The 19,190-nt window shown below is 40.6% G+C and overlaps 1 long non-coding RNA gene across 1 annotated transcript in view; it reads right to left on the bottom strand.

Annotated features, from left to right (window-relative positions):
• Nucleotides 1-9,773: 9,773 nt before the first annotated feature.
• LOC138842799 (uncharacterized) overlaps nucleotides 9,774-19,190 on the bottom strand; it is an 89,519-nt gene continuing 80,102 nt past the window's right edge. The window contains exon 3 of the long non-coding RNA XR_011377678.1: nucleotides 9,774-9,958. This is a non-coding gene — a long non-coding RNA (uncharacterized lncRNA). The remainder of the gene's footprint in view (nucleotides 9,959-19,190) is intronic.

Here is a 19,190-nt window from a genome sequence, read left to right as displayed (position 1 = left end):
ACTAGAATGTAAGTTTCTAGTAAGGATATGACTTATTCAATACACTAAATGTAGAAGAGAGTATTCAATATACTAAATGTAGGAGAGGAGAGAGAAAGGCATTCTCCTTTCTCATTGATTGAACCCAAAGGACTAAAATCGAGTTCTATATTAAATATTTTAATTTTTCTGACTTCAAATAACTACAGGGAATGTTTTCTTCTGATTTAAAAACAGCTATACCAAAAATGTTCTTTTCCTCTACCCATTAGAGGGAGACCTGCATAGAAGAAAAGGTTAAGGAAGCTAAAGGGCTTTAGATAAAAATTCTAAAGATATGGGGTAGATTCCAACTTGAATCTGGTACCGCATTGAATTAAAGAAATGTTTTTAAACTACCTCCCAGAGAAAGATGACTTAGACTGCCTTGGGTGGGTGGTGAGTACATAGTAAAGGGAGCTGGAGTTGGATCTAGTACTGCTCATATCTCAATAATACCTCCCTTGGGATAAGAGGCTACATATCTAGAAAGCTGGATTTGGGGAGAGAAAGCACCTCAAAAGACATGAATATCAAAAATCTTAGATTGATGGTTTTTTCATTGCTCTATTATCTTTCTGGGTTGAGGAGAATATTCACTGTGAAGAAGGATTCATTAAAAATTTTTTTAAATTATTTTTAAAATATTTATTTATTTTTGGCTGTGTTGGGTCTTTGTTGCTGCCCCCAGGCTTTCTCTAGTTGTGGCGAGCGGGGGCCACTCCTCATTGTGGTACACAGGCTTCTCACTGCAGTGGCTTCTCTTGTTGCGGAGCACGGGCTCTAGGCGTGCAGGCTTCAGTAGCTGTGGCCCGTGGGCTCAGTTGCTCCGCGGCAAAAGGGATCTTTCCGGACGAGGGCTCGTGTCTCCTGCATTGGCAGGTGGATTCTTAACCACTGAGCCACCAGGGAAGCCCCAAGAAGGATTCATTTTAAGTAAATTCAATTCTGCATCTATTTATTAGGTTTCTACTGGGATAAAAATTACTGTACTAAGTTGGAATTATAAAGGATAGATGGAGTCATGTTTGAATGAATGAATGAGGCAGTACAGAAGAATGATTAAATGCTTTCGCTTTGGAGCCAGATAGATGTGGGCTCACAAGTCAAGTCTTCCATTACTCTGTATAATATATTTTGGTGTTATAAGCAAAATTAAAAGACTAAGGTATGTGGATCGGTTAAGGTGATTCCAGCTGAAAGTAACAGACTACCTATCTAAAAGTGGCTTAGGGCTTCCCTGGTGGCGCAGTGGTTGAGAGTCCGCCTGCCGATGCAGGGGACATGGGTTCGTGCCGTGGTCTGGGAGGATCCCACATGCCGCGGAGCAGCTGGGCCCATGAGCCATGGCCGCTGAGCCTGCGTGTCCGGAGCCTCTGCTCCACAACAGGAGAGGCCACAACAGTGAGAGGCCCGCGTACTGAAAAAAAAAAAAAAAAAAAAAAGGTGGCTTAAACCATACGGTAACAAAATGTCTCACACAACAGAGAAATCAAGAGAAAAGGTGGTGCTAAGATTAGTGCTATGACCTATTGACATTAACAAGGACCATATCATCCCACTGCGTTGTGGGTTAAGTTGTGTTTCTGAAAAAAGGTATGCTGAAGACCTCTCCTCCAGTGCCTAAGAATGTGACCTTATTTGGAAACAGGGTCTTAACAGAGGTAGTCGAGATAAAGTGGGCCCCAATAAAATATGACTAGTGTCCTGATAAAAAGGGGAAATTTGGACACAGAGATGGACATTCACAGAGGGAAAAGGTGGTTAACAAACACAGGGAGAACACCATGTCAAGACAAAGGACTGGAGTGATGTATCTACAAGGCAGGGAAAGCCAAAGGTTGCCAACAAATCATCAGAAGTTAGGAGCAAGCTAGGAAGGATTCCTGTACAGCTTTCAGAGGAAGCATGGCTCTGCTGATACCTTGATTTCAGACTTCTAGCCTCTAGAATTGGCTAGAAGTAAAGAAGTCTGGATTATTTTGCCCAAGATGGATGGGCAGGATAAAAGAAAAGGCACATTGATTTTTTTCTTTTATTCCACTTTTTAAAACTTATGATTGTATCCCAAATCTTCTTGATGCAAAAAAAAGTATTCACCTTGTAGAAATACTTTTTTCTTACATGATAAAATGTTAGAGATGCTTGCATAATTTAGAGATATGAGACATATCTAATATTTAAATAGATATTATTTACTATTCTATAAATAGTAAATTTATTCCCACTTAGATAACCTAATACTCTTTTAAAAAGTTTATATAATGGGACTATAAATCCCATGTTTTATAAACTCTTTGAGATATTCAGTGGCTCAGTAGTCTTTTGTTACTGACTCTCAGTTTTACGTTAAAATAAATTATCTCAACAAATACTAATGATCATTTTTTAAGCATAAACCCTATGCTTAGCATTAGGAAAAGAAAGCAAAGTTCCTGCTTTCAAAGAACTCATAATCTAGGATGGGATACACATATAAATAAAATTAATCATAATATACTGAGTTAAGTACAATAATAGGACAGGACTGCAGAGGTGTGATTATTTTATTGATGTTTCTTTTTTAATGAATTTTTATCCCTATGTCTTTAGTTTTCTTTCCTGCCATAAAAAAATATAAGAAACTTAGTGACTTAACACAATACCCATTTGTTATATCAGAGTTCTGTAGATCAAAAGTCTGGGTGAATTTGAATGACTCCTCCGTTTAGGGTCACATAAGACAGAATTGAGGTGTCTGTAAGAGGCTATTTATCTGGAGGCCCTGGCAAAGAATCCACTTCCAAGATCATTCAGATTGTTGGCAGATGCAGTTCCTTGAGGCCATAGGACTAAGGTCCCTGCTTCTTTCCTGACTATCAGCTAGAGATCACTCTTGGCTGCTAAAGACCAGTCCTCTACACTGGCAATTCACAACATGGTCGTTTGCTTTCTTCCATACAAGCAGAGCCTGTCTCTCTGACTTTGCCTTCTGACCTTGCTCCATTTTTAGGGGTTCATGTGGTTATGCTGGATCCACCTGGATAATCCAGGATAAACTCTCTATTTTAAGTTCAATTGATTCTATTTTTAATCTCTTTGCCTTTCCTGTGGGTGATTTTATTAACTTTATCTTCCAAACATTTTTCTTTTACTTTGAATACTATATTTTAATTTCTGGGAACTCCTTCTTACTTTCCGATTGCTGTTTTAAAGCTGCCTGATCACTTCTCATGGATACAATGTCTTTCCTTATCTCTGCAAGTATTAATTTTAATCTCTTACAAATTTTCTTCTACTCCTTTCATAGTCTCTGTTTCTTCTAAGTATCCATCACCTTTCTTGTTTATTTTTTGTTTTGATTTCTCTCTTTTATTTTGGAAGTACTGTGTACATATTCAGGGCTTCCTGACTGATATATATCACTCTAAACTAACTGGAAAGTATTCTAGACTTTATGTTTGGCTTCCCCAAATTTCAATATATGTTGGTCTTTTTTCTGTGTCAGTTAATATTTTTTTCCTCTAGAGAAGAATCTTCCAGTCTTCCATCAGGGATATATAAGCTTAGCTACTTTTTTTGTTTGTTTGTTTTGTTTCGTTGGTTTTTTCTTTTGCGGTACACAGGCCTCTCACTGTTGTGGCCTCTCCCGTTGTGGAGCACAGGCTCCGGACGCGCAGGCTCAGCGGCCATGGCTCATGGGCCCAGCTGCTCCGCGGCATGTGGGATCTTCCCGGACCGGGGCATGAACCCGTGTCCCCTGCATCGGCAGGTGGACTCTCAACCACTGCGCCACCAGGGAAGCCCTTAGCTACTTTTGAAGCTAGATGGACAAAGGGGACTAGGATGGGAAAGCTTACCTTCTGTATGTAGACTTTAATTTAATCACTCTGTTTTAAGTTCAGAGCCTCACCTCTTTGCTGAGTGTCCCCAAATTCATAGCTTCTCTATTTTAATTTTTCAAGAAAATATACCTCCAATGTGCTTCACTGGTGGAGAAAGGGACCTAGGTGGACTAAGTTCTTTTTCGCAGGCTTCCAAACAGTCCTCTTGTTGTTAGCCCAGCCATAAATCTCAATATTTTTTTTAACTTGGGAAAGAAAAAGAATACAATTATTAACCCAGTCCCTATTACATCTCTGACAGTGTTGCCACTATATTTACATTGTCTCATTTAATCCTCTCTACTACCTTATGAGATACATTATCCTTATTTTACAGAAGAAGAAGCTGAACACAAAGAGGCTGATTAAGTTTCCCAGTGTCACACAGCTAGTACATGTTGGGAAATCAATTTAACTTCTTATTGGAGTTCTTTATTCTTCTATCAAAGTTTGTGCAAAGATTCCCATATAGGGCGCCACAGTATTAGGAATGTCCCTCTTGTTTTTCTTTATCAGCCCATACTGATGACTTCTGAGATGCTCCTTGACCTAAAACTCATGATCCCACCCGCCTGATTCCCTGGGGCATAGGCATCTTTTCTAATTTGGGTAATGACAATGGTTGCTATCCATGCTCTTCAGGTGCACTACACAGGCATTCCCTCTGTGATCTGGGGAACTTCCTGGAGGGTGGTCATTAGTTGGACATGAGACAATGGACCATGAGAACAAAGAAGAACCATAGCTTCTGTTTCCCAATTTAGAAAAAAATTTATGAGGAAATGAACTAGCTTGAACATTTTTTTTGAAATGGGAAATGCAGAAATAAGAAGTGAACAAATTAATAGTTTGATAAATTATTCTGCCACACACTACTACTTTAGAAAAATCTGGTCACTTCAGCACTCTAAACAATGCCACTGATTTTTAAAATTATGTCCTGTTGTTCTTCACTGAGGCGACTTGCAACTGTACAATGTGAATTGCTTCTTTGGAGAGCTTTGCAATCTTTCTAGTAGACTTCCCTTCCAGATGTTTCATGATGCTGTGTCATGACTTTTTTTCTCTGAACCTCTTGAAATCTACTTCTTGAAGCAAACTTCAGACTGCTGTCTTCCTTTCTCTGGCTATGAGATCAACTAACAAACCTGGCATCTTCTACCCAAAGGCCAATCTCTTTCTTTTCCCTATATGTTGAGGCCCCAAATATCAGTTCCCCGAGACACTTTATCTTCTTCTCCAGAATGAAATTATCTAAAAGTCAGTAAAGAATTTGTCAGAAATTCTTCTTTGAGCCAACGGAGTGTTTTGACAAATGTTACACATTGGCTTTGTGTCCTTTCTTGGCCAAGATGTGTTGTTCATTTCTGTAGCTGGTTCCTCATGCTTATAATGGGCACCCACTGTGATACACCTCTGTTTCTCTCCTGCCATCCTCATGAAAATGGACTCTAAAATCTAATGGGCAGATTTCCACAGTGTATACACTCTTGATACACAGAACTCCAAATCCCAGCATTAAAAAAAAATAATAATAAGGCTCACACTTAAGTCACCATATTCCAATCTTGAGTTTCAACCCAGCAAGTCTCAGTAATCCTTATAAGATTAATATTTATTATCCAAGGTAATAATCTCCATTTCATAATTTAATATATAGGTTTTATCCTGTTTATTACTTTTTTTTTTTAATGAGCAGATACTTGATATATTTTCCTTTCTTCACTTTATCTCAATGTATTTTCACTCACTCTCTCCCTGGTTTGGTGCTGTTTAATTGACAGATAAACTATCTAGTAGACCATAAATTCTCAAAGCTCACAGTACATAACGAGCGCCTGTAGAATGAATTTAGAGTTGCAAAATTCAATGACTTCCAATCCCCTTTTCCCAATGGGCTCAGTAGGTCTATGGTAGGACCCAGGAATTGGTATTCTAGGCAATAATTCTGATGCAGACTACCCTTTGAGAAGCACTATTCCAGACAAACAAATGTTCCCCCTTTAGTGAGACAAGCTACATTATCCAAGAGGCCATTATTCCAGTAACTTAAGCTACTGTCCAGAAATCCAAATGATTGCCAATACCATCTGTGTAGCCAAATGTTCAACTTCAAGACAGTTTTTCTCTTCTAAAATCTTATGGATAGAAAAATACGTTGAAAATACCTCCTAGGATCTGTAGTCCCTTTACTTCCTTTAACTTCCTACTCAACACTTCCGAAAGAATTCTATTTTCAGATGTCTTTAATCCCAATATAAGTCAGCAAGAGTGAGAAATGGTTAGCCATCTTGCTAAAGCTATCCTTCATATCCTTCCCTTATACGATACATGCTTTGGAAAAAACAAGACATCTCCTAAATGATAAAGATGTTTACATTCACCTGCATCTAAATGAGTCAGCAGAAAGTTACCAACAGCCATGCCAACTTATCCATGCCTCCTGTGATCAACGTCAAGCTTTCCTTTTCCCAACAGTGATTGAAAATCATACTTATTGGATCATGTCTTTTCCAAAAGATCTGAAATCTCTAAGTCAGTGGTTCTAAACCAAGTGCAATTTTGGACCAGGGGACATTTGGCAATGTCTGGAGACATCTGTGATCGTCACGAATGCAGCTAGGAGTGCTACTGGCATCTAATGAGTAGAGTCCCTGAGTAAACATCTTACAATGCACAGATAATAAATATAAATTGTACTGATACTGAGAAACTCTGCTCTATATAAAAGAAGCCTCACACCTGCCATGAATACACAATAACTATCATATGCTCTTTAACAATTTTTGTTGCTTATTAAGTATATACAGCCCATTAGATCAGTATTATAGCTTCTCAAATTTCATTCTCATGTCAACTGAAGCAAAATGCACAACCTGATTATGTTTTATTCAGCGAACTTGCTGAGGACTTAAGCCCAGAGGACAGCCTCTCAGATAGCATTGAGGGACTGCTCCAAAGAGGTAAGGGAGGAGCCAGGATACACAGGAGTTCAAACAAACAAAAAAAACCAGGTAGTTGAACATCAAAAGATTACTGCTAATTAAAGAAAACCAGACATCTCAAGTAAATGAATTTAGTGCTTTTCTGTGTATGGGAAGATGCAAGAGTCTGGGCTCCTTGAAATCATCCCTTTGATATGCACCCTAACCATCTGGGGCCAGTATCCTGGTTTTCTTCATCCTGAATCCCCTCAAGGTGCACAATTGGGGGTGGCTGCACGGCTGATGGCTTGATGGCCTCAACATCCTTTGTTTACTGATGTGGCAGGTGGCATTTTTTTGGTCCACACTTGTAACTCAGCTTTTGGCTTCCTTATACAATCTTTTAATTCCATACATGCCTCTTTTTCTTCACCTGTCTATATTAGAAACATGATTGTGGACATCTGTGTTTTTGTATGTCCAGCAACTCTTCCTTTGGAAGAACAATATCTCGCCTGCTTCATCTATGTGATTTTTACAAGTCTGACATTCATGTAGTTCCCTGCTCTCTTGAACACATGGGTGATCATGGGGCCCAAAGCTAGGGCAATCTCTCTTTTTCTACTGGGAATGACACACTTACACACTTGTGTGAAGACACACAAGAGCACAAGATAGTTGTAACTGATTTATCCAGTAGCAGCACTAAAAAGAGGAGGGTCATACATTGCTGCTGTTACAAGCTGAACTGATTCCTCTATCTGTGAACTATTCAGAATCCTTCCACTAAATACCCTTTCCTAATTTAAAATCGTTAGAGACCCACACTGCTGCTAAAAGCCAAAGAACCTACAGTGAAACAAACCAGGACGCTATATGGTCCTCCCCACCCCCTACCACGTCCTCAGCCTGCCTTTTGTCTGTAGAAAAACTTGAGCCAAAAAATAAGTTTAATCAGAGAGGTGAGAAAATGCAAAAAACAAAGGAAACCAGTCAAACAAGACAAAATAATAATAGTTTGGTCGTTAAGCAAAGTCAAGGACCTTTAGTTCCTCCTCAGAGGTTATAGATGATATTCTGAGCTGTATCCTTGAGCTGTTTTGTAGATACTGAAACCCGCACCAGGTGGAAGAAGTTAACTACGTGATGCCCAGACTGCAGCCATGACATAAGCTGCCACAATTCCGAGAACTGGCCTCAAAAAATGGAAATAAACTGACCCTGGAACTGAAGATTAACTGTACTTAAAACAATCAAGATGAAGCTGATCAGACCACCGAATGAACAATTCCAAGATGACTGTCAGAGCTGACCATGCTATTTCTGCATGTAGCCCCCTCCCTCCACCTATACACCTCTAAACTCCCCTTTAAAAGCTGTTGCCCACTGGTCGTCAGTGGAGGAGTTGGCCTTCGGACATGAATCCGCCCTCCCCGCCCCCTGCCTCTTCACTGGCTTTAGAGCAGCAAGCAACCCCGACCCCACTTTCGGTAACAATAGGATACACTTTTCTTTATCACCGATCTGCTGATACAAAGAAGAAATATTCTCCCAACTGCTTGCTTCACCTCTTCTTTTGGAAAGAGACCAGCTTGAATTAGTTGACAGTTAGAACTTACCTCTGATGAGGAGAAAAGCTTCATAGGCATCCCTCAGAGCTCTGAAGTGTTTGTCTCAATGTCCACTCAGGGAACAGAGTATTTCAGAGGTGCTACTCAAAAGCTGGTCTGCCTTCCAAGGCCATCAGCTACACCTGTGGCTTGTTAGAAACGCAAATAAGGAGCTGACTGCAGTGGTTCTCAAATTTCAACATGCTGAAAAGTCACCTGGGAAGCTTGTTGAGGATCCCCGGGTGCACCCCAGAGATTTAGTAGGTCTGGGATGAGGCCCAAGAATTTGCTTTTTCTAACAAGTTCCAGGGTGGTGCTACTATTGCCCTTATTCTTTAGACCACATTAGAGCAGAACAGGGAGACTTCGTCACTTCTTCTGCTTCTAACCTGTATCTTATCTGACATAAAGCTCAGCTGCTTTCAGTGGCAAATAACAAAGGGAATTTATTTCCTCATACAAATTGTAGTTTAGAGGTTTAAGGGCTTCAGCTGTAGCCCAATTATGTTGCCAGCTACCTGGTTCTTTCCAAGTAAATGACCTCTTTTTGAATGTAACTGAAAACTGTGAAGCTGCCAGGTGTGGACGTACTTACCAACTAACCACCATTCCTCAAATTTACCTTCAATTCTACTCAAGAGCATTTTTTGCACATTTTAGGGCCTCAAAAAAAGTAAATGTTAATCTGTCCTTCCTCCTCCTTTAAGGATGTCTATCTATTATTTCTGCTCCAAACAATTTATTTTTTCCACTTCCACATCCTTTTGCTGTACCAGAAAAACTCCTATGCATAGAGAGTGGAGAACAAACGGACATGGCCGTTCTTTATATATTTATTTATTTATTTATTTGCGGTACCCGGGCCTCTCACCGCTGTGGCCTCTCCCGCCGCGGAGCACAGGCTCCGGACACGCAGGCTCAGCGGCCATGGCTCACGGGCCCAGCCACTCTGCGGCATGTGGGATCTTCCCGGACCGGGACACAAACCTGTGTCCCCTGCATCGGCAGGCGGACTCCCAACCACTGTGCCACCAGGGAAGTCCGGTCCTTCTTTAAAAAGCTTTAAAGTCCAGCTCAGATGACTTCCTAAGTTTTCTTCACCCTCTCCCCAAACCAGCTTAGGAATCCTTGCTACTCAAATCTTTCCTCTTATACAATGTATCACATTTTACTATGTATATATAATAAATGCTGTGTATATAGAAAAATATGAATAAGTATAAATTAGGCTCAATTATGTAGAAATGTTACCTGAAAACTGGGTTAGCCTCTTGGTGGTGTCGCCAAAAGACACAACCAAGCCAGATTGCTGGAGAAGGACTTATTACTTGCTGCAAGTAAGGAGAATACCAGGGATTTTTCCCAAAGAAGTGGCTCTCTGAACAGCGAAACTGGGGAAGTTTAAGCTATTGGTACATGCATATTCATGAAGGGGCTTGGATGATAGAGTCCAAGCTCTAGTTGATTGAAGTCATGAGGGTCAGAAAAGGTCACTGTCATCATCCCTTAGATTCCAATTGATCTGGTTGTTGAGATTTAAATTCTGCAAAACAGCCAAGACAGAGCTTTAGGTTAGTCTTTACCATTGAAAGAGAACTGGGAGTCTTTACAACTGACATATTATCTTTGCTCTTGTTATTTCTCTCGCCTGGTAACAGTCCTTTGTTTCTGAATTCTTTTGTCCCCTTAAGATCATTTATTACTGAGACCTGTTCAAAGTCAAGCATTATGGCCAGGCTTAGATCACCAAATGGCTTAGGCCTAAAATGGCTTCTCTTATGTCAAGAAAGCCATGCTTGGTTCTCTTCCTCCAAGGACCCCCCTACGCTATTTGCCTACAGAAAGAGATAACTGGGGGAAAATGACAATGTGGCTATAAAGGCCATGGGTTTTTGTAACTTGGATCAGGATCCATCCAGTTGATCTTAGTGGGATACTCTCACTTTGAAATATGAAACACACAAGGGTGATAAAGATTGGTAAAACATAAAAATCCTATAAAAGAAATCATATTATGTTTTATTAACTCCAAATCTTACAATATCTGATGGTGTCTTGAGAAATCAATAACATTGTATTCTTTTTTAACAATACTCCTCTGCCTTGGGATACTTAAATATATTAACTGGTATTTCTCCATGTAAGCAAAAAGGAAAGAAAAAGCTATAAGGTCCTTAATTGGGTATGTCTTCAGTTGAATAAATGCTCTGAAGAGTACAGAGTTGATTTATAACTCCACTTGAGCCATTTGTTTTACTGATGGTCTTTTCTTCTTCCATCCAGCCTGGTAAAGCCCTGTCAAAGAAAACAAACGACTTAGACTCAGTGTGTCCTGTCAGTGTCTACTTTATCTGGAGGCCTTCATGTTCTACTCTTGTGCATGTCTAACAGTCACCTCTCAAGGTAAAGTAGAGAGTGAGCACACATGGCTGAGCAAATGAGAAATAAAACTACCCAAGTTTTCGGAGAAAGTGCTGAAAAGGAGAAGCTGTCTCACCCCCCAACTCACATTGCCTTTAGGTTTCTCCTTTTTGACCTTTTCTTCTCTCAGCTCATTAACTCAGGCATTGGCATAGCCAAGGTGACTTTTTTCTTTTAACATCTTTATTGGAGTATAATTGCTTTACAATGGTGTGTTCGTTTCTGCTTTATAACAGAGTGAATCAGCTATATGCATGCATATATACCTATATCCCCTCCCTCTAGCGTCTCCCTCCCACCCTCCCTATCCCACCCCTCTAATGGTCACAAAGCACCAAACTAATCTCCCTGTGCTATGTGGCTGCTTCCCACTAGCTATCTATTTTACATTTGGTAGTGTATATATGTCCACGCCACTCCCTCACTTCGTCCCAGCTTACCCTCCCCCCACTCGTGTCCTTAAGTCTATTCTCTACGTCTGTGTCTTTTTTTTTTCAAAGAACTGCTTTATTATAATTATTTATTTATTAATTTTTGGCTGTGTTGGGTCTTCGTTTCTGTACGAGGGCTTTCTCTAGTTGTGGCAAGCGGGGGCCACTCTTCATCGTGGTGTGTGGGCCTCTCACTAACGCGGCCTCTCTTGTTGCGGAGCACAAGCTCCAGACGCACAGGCTCAGTAGTTGTGGTTCACGGGCCTAGCTGCTCCGCAGCATGTGGGATCTTCCCAGACCAGGGCTTGAACCCGTGTCCCCTGCATTGGCAGGCGGATTCTCAACCACTGAGCCACCAGGGAAGCCCCGTCTGTGTCTTTATTACTGTCCTGCCCCTAGTTTCTTCAAGACCTTTTTTTTTTTTAGGTTCCATATATATGTGTTAGCATACGGTATTTGCTTTTCTATTTCTGATTTACATCACTCTGTATGACAGACTCAAGGTCCATCCACGTCACTAAAAATAACTCAATTTCGTTTCCTTTTATGGCTGAGTAATATTCCATTGTATATATATATACCATATCTTCTTTATCCATTCATCTCTCGATGGAAACTTAGGTTGCGTCCATGTCCTGGCTATTGTAAATAGTGCTGCAATGAACATTGTGGTTGATGACTTTTTTTTTTTTTTTTTTGCGGTACGTGGCCCTCTCACTGTTGTGGCCTCTCCCGTTGTGGAACACAGGCTCCAGACGTGCAGGCTCAGTGGCCATGGCTCACGCGCCCAGCCACTCCGCGGCATGTGGGATCTTCCCAGACTGGGGCACGAATCCGTGTCCACTGCATTGGCAGGCGGACTCTCAACCACTGCGCCACCAGGGAAGCCCCATGACTCTTTTTGAATTATGCTTTTCTCAGGGTATATGCCCAGGAGTGGGATTGCTGGGTCATATGGTAGTTTTATTTTTATTTCTTAAGGAACCTCCATACTGTTCTCCACAGTGGCTGTATCAATTTCATTCCCACCATCAGTGAAAGAGGTTCCCTTTTCTCCACACTTTGACCAGCATTTATTGTTTGTAGATTTTTAGATGATGGCCATTCTGAGCAGTGTGAGATGATACCTCTTTGTAGTTTTGATTTGCATTCCTCTAATGATTAGTGATGTTGAGCATTCTTTCATGTGTTTGTTGGCAGTCTGTATATCTTCTTTGGAGAAATGTCTTTTTAGGTCTCCTGCCCATTTTTGGATTGTGTTGTTTGTTTTTTTGATATTGAGCTGCATGAGCTGCTTGTAAATTTTGGAGACTAATCCTTTGTCAGTTACTTCATTTGCAAATATTTTCTCCCATTCTGAGGGTTGTCTTTTCGTCTTGTTTATGGTTTCCTTTGCTGTGCAAAAGCTTTTAAGTTTCATTAGGTCCCATTTGTTTATTTTTGTTTTTATTTCCATTTCTCTAGGAGGTGGGTCAAAAAGGATCTTGCTGTGATTTATGTCTCAGAGTGTTCTGCCTATGTTTTCCTCTAAGAGTTTTATAGTGTCTGGCCTTACATTTAGGTCTTTAATCCATTTTGAGTTTATTTTTGTGTATGGTGTTAGGGAGTGTTCTGATTTCGTTCTTTTACATGTAGCTGTCCCGATTTCCCAGCACCACTTATTGAAGAGGCTGTCTTTTCTCCATTGTATATTCTTGCCTCCTTTATCAAAAATTAAGTGACCATATGTAAATGGGTTTATCTCTGGACTTTCTATGCTGATCTATTGATCTATATTTCTGTTTTTGTCCCTGTACCATAATGTCTTGATTACAGTAGCTTTGTAGTATAGTCTGAAGTCAGGGAGCCTGATTCCTCCAGCTCCGTTTTTCTTTCTCAAGATTGCTTTGGCTATTTGGGGTCTTTTGTGTTTCCATACAAATTGTGAAAGTTTTTGTTCTAGTTCTGTGAAAAATGCCATTGGTAGATTGATAGGAATTGCATTGAATCTGTAGATTGCTTTGGGTAGTATAGTCATTTTCACAATGTTGATTCCTCCATTCCAACAACATTTTATATCTCTCCATCTGTTTGTATCATCTTTAATATCTTTCATCAGTGTCTTACAGTTTTGTGCGTAGAGGTCTTTTGTCTCATTAGGTAGGTTTATTCCTAGGTATTTCATTCTTTTCATTGCAATGGTAAATGGGAGTGCTTCCTTAATATCTCTTTCAGATTTTTCATCATTAGTGTATAGCAATGCAAGAGATTTTTGTGCATTAATTTTGTATCCTGCAACTTTACCATATTCATTGATTAGCTCTAGTAGTTTTCTGATAGCATCTTTAGGAATCTCTTGTATAGTTTCATGTCATATGCAAACAGTGACAGCTTTATTTCTTCTTTTCCGATCTGGATTCCTTTTATTTCTTCTTCTTCTCTGATTGCTGTGGCTAAAACTTCCAAAACTCTGTTGAATAATAGTGGTGAGAGTCAACAACCTTGCCTTGTTCCTGATCTTAGAGGAAATGGTTTCAATTTTTCACCATTGAGAATGATGTTGGCTGTGGGTTTGTCATATATGGCCTTTATTATGTTGAGGTAAGTTCCCTCTATGCCTACTTTCTGGAGGGTTTTTTTTATCATAAATGCATGTTGAATTTTGTCAAAAGCTTTTTCTGCATCGATTGAGATGATCAAAAGATTTTTCTCCTTCAGTTTGTTAATATGGTTTATCACATTGATTGATTTGCATATACTGAAGAATCCTTGCATTCCTGGGATAGACCCCACTTGATCATGGTGTATGATCCTTTAATGCGCTGTTGGATTCTTTTTGCTACTATTATGTTGAGGATTTTTTCTTTCTTTTTTTTTTTTTTTGTGGTACACGGGCCTCTCACTCTTGTGGCCTCTCCTGTTGCGGAGCACAGGCTCCATATGCGCAGGCTCAGTGGCCATGGCTCATGGGCCCAGCTGCTCCACGGCATGTGGGAACTTCCCGGACCGGGGCACGAACCCATGTCCCCTGCATCGGCAGGGGGACTCTCAACCACTGTGCCACCAGGGAAGCCCCGATTTCCCCTTTTATGGCTGCTAGCATCTACCTTATGTATTGAGGTGCTCCTATGTTGGGTGCATAAATATTTATAATTGTTATATCTTGTTCTTGGATTGATCCCTTGATCATTATGTAGTGTCCTTCTTTGTCTCTTGTAATAGTCTTTCTTTTAAAGTTTATTTTGTCTGATATGAGAATTGCTACTCCAGCTTTCTTCTGATTTCCATTTGCATGGAATATCTTTTTCGTTCCCCTTACTTTCAGTCTATATGTGTCCCTAGGTCTGAAGTTGGTCTCTTGTAGACAGCATATATACGGGTCTTGTTTTTGTATCCATTCAGCCAGTCTATGTCTTTTGGTAGGAGCATTTTATCTATTTACATTTAAGGTAATTATTGATATGTATGTTCCTATTATCATTTTCTTAATTGTTTTGGGTTTGTTATTGTAGGTCTTTTCCTCCTCTTGTGTTTCCTGCTTAGAGAAGTTCCTTCAGCATTTGTTGTAAAGTTGGTTTGGTGGTGCTGAATTCTCTTAGCTTTTGCTTGTCTGCAAAGTTTCATGTTTTCTGTGAATCTGAATGAGGTCCTTACTGGGTAGAGTAATCTTGGTCGTAGGTTGTTCCCTTTCATCACTTTAAATATGTCCTGCCGCTCCATTCTGTCTTGCAGATTTTCTGCGGAAAGACCAGCTGTTAAACTTATGGGGATTCCCTTGTGTGTTATTTGTTGTTTTCCCCTTGCTGCTATTAATATTTTTTCTTTGTATTTAATGTTTGAAACTTTGATTATATGTGTATTGGCACGTTTCTCCTTGGATTTATTCTACATGGGACTGTCTGCTCTTCCTTAACTTGACTGACAATTTACTTTCCCACATTAGGGAAGTTTTGAAGTATAAGCTCTTCAAATATTTTCTCATTCCCTTCCTTTTTCTCTTCTTTTCTGGGAACCCTTTATTTTGAATGTTGGTGCATTTAATATTTTCCCAGAAGTCTCTGAGTCTGTCCTCATATTCTTTCCATTCTTTATTCTGCTCTACGGTAGTTATTTCCACTGTTTTATCTTCCAGGTCACTTATCCATTCTTCTGCCTCAGTTATTCTGCTATTGACCCTTCAAGAGAATTTTTAATTTCATTTATTGTGTTGTTCCTCATTGTTTCTTTGCTCTTTAGTTCTTCTAGGTCCTTGTTAAACATTTCTTGTATTTTCTCCATTCTATTTCCAAGATTTTGCATCATCTTTACTATCACTACTCTAAATTCTTTTTCAGGTAGACTTCCTATTTCCTCTTATTTGTTTGGTCTGCTGGGTGTTTACCTTGCTCCTTTATCTGCTGTGTGTTCCTCTGTCTTCTCATTTTGTTTAAATTACTGTGTTTGGGGTCTCCTTTTCACAGGGTGCAGGTTCATAGTTCCAATTGTTTTTGGCGTCTGCCCCCAGTGGGTGAGATTGGTTCTGTGGGTTGTGTAGGTTTCCTGGTGGAGGGGATCGGTGCCTGTGTTCTGGTGGTTGAGGCTGGATCTTGTCTTTCTGGTGGGCAGGACCACGTCCGGTGCTGTGTTTTGGTTTGTCTGTGACCTTATTATGATTCCTGGCAGACTCTCTGCTAATGGGTGGGGGTGTGTTCCTGTCTTGCTAGTTGTTTGGCATAGGTTGTCCAGCACTGTAGCTTGCTGGTCTTTGAGTGGAGTTGGATCTTAGCGCTGAGATGGAGATCTCCAGGAGAGCTTTCGCAATTTAATATTACATGGAGCTGGGAGGTCTCTTGTGGACCAATGTCCTGAACTGTGCTCTCCCACCTCAGAGGCACAGGCCTGACACCTGGCCGGAGCACCAAGACACTGTCAGCCACAGGACTCAGAAGAAAAGGGAGAAGAAAAGAAAGAAAGAGAGAAAAAAAATTTAAAAAGTAAAATAGTTATTAAAACAAAAAAATTAAAAAATTATTAAACATTAAAAAAATTAAAAGGAGTAAAAAAGAAAGAAAGAGGGCAACAAAACTGAAAAAGAAATCCAACAGCGATAACAAGTGCTAAAAACTATCCAAAAAAAAAAATAAAAGACAGATGGAAACCTAGGACAAATGGTAAAAGCCAAGCTATACAGACAAAATCACACAAAGAAGCATAAACATACACACTCTCAAAAAGATAAAAAGGAAAAAAATATGTATATCTATATATAAAAAAAAAGGAAGAGAGCAACCAAATCAATAAACAAATCTACCAATGATAATAAACTCTAAATACTAAACTAGGATAAATATAAAACCAGAAACATATTAGATGCAGAAAGCAAACCCCAAGTCTACAGTTGCTTCCAAAGTCCAGCGCCTCAATTTTGGGTTGATTCGTTGTCTATTCATGTATTCCACAGATGCAGGGTACATCAAGTTGATTGTGGAGATTTAATCCACTGCTCCTGAGGCTGCTGGGAGAGATTTCCCTTTCTCTTCTTTGTTCTCACAGCTCCTGGGGTTCAGCTTTGGATTTGGTCCCACCTCTGCATGTAGGTTGCCTGAGGGTGTCTGTTCTTTGCTCAGAAAGGACGGGGTTAATGTAGCAGCTGATTAGGGGGCTCTGGCTCACTCAGGCCAGGGGGAGGGAGGGATATGGGATGCGGGGCAAGCCTAAAGCTGCAGAGGCCAGCATGACATTGCAACAGCCTGAGGCACGCTGTGTGTTGTCCTGGGGAAGCTGTCCCTGGATCACGGGATGCTGGCAGTGGTGCACAGGCTCCTGGGAGGGGATGTGTGGTTAATGACCTGTGCTTGCACATAGGCTTCTTGGTGGCTGCAGCAACACCCTTAGCATTTCATGCCTGTCTCTTGTGTCCACGTTGATAGCCATGGCTCACGCCCGTCTCTGGAGCTCATTTAGGTGGTGCTCTGAATCCCCTGTCCTCGCACACCCTGAAACACTTGTCTCTTGCCTCTTAGGCAGGTCCAGACTTTTTCCCGGACTCCCTCCCGGCTAGCTGTGGTGCACTAGCCCCCTTCAGGCTGTGTTCACACAGCCAACCCCAGTCCTCTCCCTGGGGTCTGACCTCCGAAGCCCGAGCCTCAGTTCCCAGCCCCCGCCTGCCCCGTCGGGTGAGCAGACAAGCCTCTCGGGCTGGTAAGCGCTGGTCAGCAGCGATCCTCTGTGCTGGAATCTCTCCCCTTTGCCCTCTGCACCCATCTTGCTGCGCTCTTCTCTGTGTGTCCGAAGCTTCTCCCCCACGACCCCTCGTCTCTGCCAGTGAAAGGTCTTCCTAGTGTGTGGAAACTTTTCCTCCTTCACAGCTCCCTCCCAGAGTTGCAGGTTCTGTCCCTATTCTTTTGTCTTTGTTTTTTCTTTTTTCTTTTGCCCTACCCAGGTACATAGGAAGTTTCTTGCCTTTTGGGAGGTCTGAGGTCTTCTGCCAGCGTTCAGTAGGTGTTCTGTTGAAGTTGTTCCACATGTAGATGTATTTCTGATGTATCTGTGGGGAGGAAGGTGATCTCCACGTCTTAGTCCTCCGCCATCTTGAAGGTCTCTCCAAGATGACGTTTAATGGTTGCATTTTAATCTGTTGCTGTTAACAGTAATGACGGAGATTGTGGTCTGGTGAATTGGACAAGAGCCAAGAAAGTGCCAAGACTTTACAGTGAGAAACAAAGACTGTCCTTCTATTGTTTGGGTCATTCACCCTGGACAGATGGGCAAACCACAACTAAAGCAAAGTAGTGAGACACCTGCCTGCTATTTATATAGGAGAGGATCAATATTTTGTGGGATCAAAAGCTCTTATAATTTGGGGAACCTAAGAAAAAAGGACACAAAATAACAAATTAAAAAGTGGGTAACAAAGGGTTTAGAAAATGGCAAAATATGGAAAATTACAAACGTAAAAGGGCTGACAGACACTATAACCATCACAAAATCCAGAAAAATAACACAATATTCTTATTAACAGGCTGTCTCTTCCACCACTATAATGGTTCCCCGCTCCATATATATGTTCAATTCCTTGTGCCATATATGGAGCACTTTTACATTGCAATAACTCTGGTCCAGCAGGTTCTGGAGTTAAAAGACACAATCGACTTAACTGATGTGGTTAAAATGTATTATGACTGCAACTTTTACAAGGCATATCAACATATTAATAGTGCTCCTAGAAGATGACCTGGAATGGGCCTGCTATAGACTGAATGTTTATGTCTCCCCAAAATTCATATGTTAAATCCTAACTCCCAATATAATTGTGTTAAGAGGTGGTGCTTTTGGAAGGTAGTTAGGTCATTAAGGAGCCTGCATGAATGGGACTAGTGTCTTTATAAAAGAGACCCCAGAGAGTTCTCTTCCCCCTGCCACATGTGAGGACACAGTGAAAAGACAGCTGTGAACCAGGAGGCAGGATCTGAGCAGACATCAAACCTGCTGGCACCTTAATCTCAGACTTTTTAGCGTCCAGAACTATGAGACATTTCTGTTGTTTATAAGTCACCCAGTCTAGGGTAGTTTGTTATAGCAACCTGAACAGGCTAAGACAGGGTTCAAGCAAGAGAGGGGCCCTGATATATTAGGTTCATTATCTTTCATCCCATGTGCTAAGTGTACTTTGCTAGGACTTGAACTTGACTGTTAAAATTCAGTGACTATTTTGAGATCCTGTAGTAGAAAAACTGGAGAGATTTATGAGGCACATGACAATGTGGAAGGTATCCTAATGATTTATTTACTTTCATCTTAGAATTCTGATCTATGTGAATGCATTGCATATTCAAAAATTAAGTAAATCATTTTTAAGTAAAAATTTTAAAAGAAACCTATAAGACATGGTTCTACTCTCACCCTTGATAAGCTTCTTCAAATTTTGCTGGGGTGGTAGAAGAAAAGAAAAAAACTGAGAAGTTT

This window comes from Globicephala melas, chromosome 8, assembly GCF_963455315.2.
Source record: "Globicephala melas chromosome 8, mGloMel1.2, whole genome shotgun sequence".
Lineage (NCBI taxonomy): Eukaryota > Metazoa > Chordata > Mammalia > Artiodactyla > Delphinidae > Globicephala > Globicephala melas.
Note: the sequence above shows the minus strand (reverse complement) of the source record. Positions and strands in the feature narration are given on the sequence as shown.